At 40.6% G+C, this 3,428-nt stretch overlaps 1 protein-coding gene across 1 annotated transcript in view; it reads left to right on the top strand.

Annotated features, from left to right (window-relative positions):
• MEIS1 (Meis homeobox 1) overlaps window positions 1-961 on the top strand; it is a 136,262-nt gene extending 135,301 nt beyond the window's left edge. Inside the window, exon 12 of the mRNA XM_065402245.1 lies at window positions 1-961. This exon is cut by the window's left edge and continues 522 nt beyond it. The gene's annotated coding sequence lies outside the window, so the exon portion shown is untranslated.
• Window positions 962-3,428: the final 2,467 nt, after the last annotated feature.

Raw genomic sequence — 3,428 nt, 5'->3', positions numbered from 1 at the left:
TCCATATTACGTTGTTTCTTATAGATTTTTTTAAAAAAATGTGAAATTTTTCCACACTATGTGTGTTGTTTCCATAGCTCTTCACTTCCTCCAGAAGCCTCCTTATGTTAAAAAGCCTTACAGTTATCCTGCAAATGACAGAAAGGGCTTATTTGCAGGATTTTTAGAGCATTAAAATAACTATGTCAGGCAGAAGAATCTTTCTTCTATCCTAGGATTTCAGCCATGCACACACACACACTCTCTCTCTCTCTCTCTTTCTCTCTCTCTCCCTCTCTCTAGCCTGGGGCGTGAATTTGCATGTCTAATTCATTTACTCACCATATTTGAATTGGTCTGAACAGATGTAAATCGGGAAGGATGGGAAAAACTGCAGTCATCAACAATGATTAATCAGCTGTTGCAGGCAGTGTCTTAAGGAGACTGGTAGGAGGAAGCATGGAAACCAAAAGGCAGTGTATTTGAAGCCTAATTGTCACATCAGAGCATCATTGTCCCCATTCAGCCACACTTATACATCACTTCCTGTTTTATGCAGCTCAAAACATGGAACTGAAGATTTATTTTTAATATGTTGACTTTATTTCTGGGCAAAGCATCAGTCGTGTGCATTTTTCCATAGTCCCATCATGGAGCGTTTATGTATACATTGTAAATAAATTTTGTGCAAAAAGGACTGGAAAAATGAACTGTATTATTGCAATTTTTTGTAAAAGTAGCAGTTTGGTATGAGTTGGCATGCATACAGATTTACTAAGTGGGATAAGCTAATTATACTTTTTGTTGTGGTTAAACAAATGCTTGTTGATAGCCTTTTTCTATCAAGAAACCAAGGAGCTAATTATTATTAATAATAATCAATGCACACTGAGTCTTAGAGTTTCTGATTGAAACAGTTTGGATTGTATAATAACTCAAAGCCCAGTTGTAGTAGTTTGAGTGCAGTAATGAAATCTGAATCTAAAATAAAAACAAATTATTTTTTGTCATGCTGACTCCACTGCTTGAAAAATTTGTTTGCTGCCCCCCAAATTTGTAGTGATTCTCTAGTAATATGTGAACCCAGCATCTGCAAGATTAAACTTTAAAAAGATTTACCTATAATTGCTATTTAAATATCAAACTCGTAGTACGTTATTTAAAAGTAATGCTACACTCTATATAAAGAAACTCTCTTAAAGCTTACACTGCAAATTGTCAGAATAACTGTTGCCTATTAGCAAATTTAACATCCAAGAGCATTAACTGCAGAATAGTGGATGAACATTTTAAATATTATCTCCCCCTGAATTACATCTCTAATACCTTATTTACATTACTTGAATCATTGACAGATTAAACTTTCTTGAACTGAGTGTGTTTAGAAAAAAAAATTAAAACCTTGCCTGAGATAAGTGCATATTTGTAAGTAAATGAACTACTCAAACTAAGGATGATAGACTTTTAAAATCTAATGCTCATAAATAAGTCTTTTGCTCTGATTGGCTGAAGACTGATCATTAACCAATTTTCCAGTACAGCTGTACTTTCTACACTGCAGCCAGCTAGTTAAATAGTACAAAATAACATGTTTAGGCTGCAGTACCTTATAATTTTCTTTAAATATAATCGCAGTTATAAAAAGTGTTTCCTAAGGGTAAGGAAAATATACAAATATTTTAATTAAGACAAATTCATAAAAAAAACCAAACCTCTAGCTGTGATTGCTTGGTAAACAAAAGGTAGCATCTGACTGGCTAAAGCTCTGAAGTCTGCCATTCAAGTAGATGTCACCCCATAAACCCGCCCTGAACAATTCTATTTTCCATTTGAAAAGAGGAACCAGTTGTTTGGTGGGTTTACTAGGTGATATTTGATTGACTGGCTTACCTGCTGGAGCAGTCCTGTGCCCTCTCACCTTTTGTTTATTGGAGTGTGCTTCAGAAGTCTCCCTTCTAAATACACCTCCCTTTTATGACATTAAAATAAGCCTTTAGCCGTAAACCCCACCCCACCCCCACTTCCCCCCAGCAGGATTTTTTTAAAACCCCAAATCTAGAAGGGAGAGCAGCGTTCAGTCTGCAAATAGTCCTCTGGATGGGAATAATTCCCTCCTGATAGGTGGTTACTAGCAGTTAATGGCCATTTGTTTACTTTTTCCATTAAATAATAAATGTGTTTTAAAACTACTACTAACCATCCATTTCTCCCCCACCGCTTACAGTCAGGTCCCAGCCCAAGACTCCATGGGGCTGATTCTCCACTTACTCCGGAGGGGTTTTACGCTTGTGTAACTCCCTTGACTTTTTCCGATCTACACCGGGGCCAAGGAGTGGAGAATCAGACCCATTGGATGAATAGTGTGCATGGGGGTGGTTAAGAAGGGGGTTAGCTGGGGAGTATTAGGGCAGCCGAGAGTCAGGCTGGTTCCTGGATTCTAGTGAATTAGGAAAATCAATCAGTGGATATCTCCCCCCCCCACCCCCCGCCAGCTTTTTAAAGGGCCACTATACCGAGGAGATTGCACATTTCTGATCCTGCCTTGTGAGTTTATAATAAGGCCAGTTCTGTGCCAAAATGGGAATGCTCGGAGCGGGGTTTGCTGCTGCTTTTCTGTTCTCTCTCTCTTTTTTTTTAATGTTTCCTAAAAGACAAAAACAAACCGCCCTGCAGCAAACAAAGAGCACACGCGTTTGTGCCTTTCTTCGGGGTGGGGAGAAGACTCACAAAAGGCTCCTTCCTTAATATGACTTTTTTTGGGGGGGGAGGTTGGTACATTTCACATTAAAAACGCTCTTCTATCCCGAGACATTTAATCAGCTGTAATTATAACACATTCCAAATGAAGAATATGCTTGACAGTATTTTTATTGTTATTGTTCATAGCATGATCTTAGGCGGCTTTGGGGGCACAGGAAAGAGAAGTAAACGGGTTACAAATAGGGAATTATCCCTCGTTTAGCATTAAAATTCATTTAGATAAAATTGCCACAAACATGTAAATGGGGAGATTAGTTCCCCCTCACGCCTTATTGCACTCTCTCAATGGCTCCGTTTTACACGTTGGGAATTCCGTCTTCGCAGGCTTCTTGCTGTTTCCTAGCTACCCCACATTCAAAGCAAAGGCTGCAAGGGGGGGGGGAGAGAAAAGGGGGGGAGAGAAAGTTTTGGCAACCAGTCTGCAATTCATCCGCCGCGATCTGCCCTAACAGAGGGGGAAACAAATATCTGGGGAGGCTTTATCTCCCCCCCCCCCCAGTCCTTTTTTCTCCCCCCCCCCCCCCGCCCCGCCCTGCGTGGACAGGCCAACGCTGTACTTTCCAGCAAGCAGGCAAGCTGGGTTGTGTTTAGGTTGGAACCACCAAGTGATCGGGACCGTAGCTGTGAGTGTCGGTGCGCGCCTAGCCACAGACCTGTGTGTGTGTTCTCCGCACCTCGAGCGGGAGATT

Source organism: Emys orbicularis, chromosome 3, assembly GCF_028017835.1.
Source record: "Emys orbicularis isolate rEmyOrb1 chromosome 3, rEmyOrb1.hap1, whole genome shotgun sequence".
Classification (NCBI taxonomy): domain Eukaryota; kingdom Metazoa; phylum Chordata; order Testudines; family Emydidae; genus Emys; species Emys orbicularis.
Note: the sequence above shows the minus strand (reverse complement) of the source record. Positions and strands in the feature narration are given on the sequence as shown.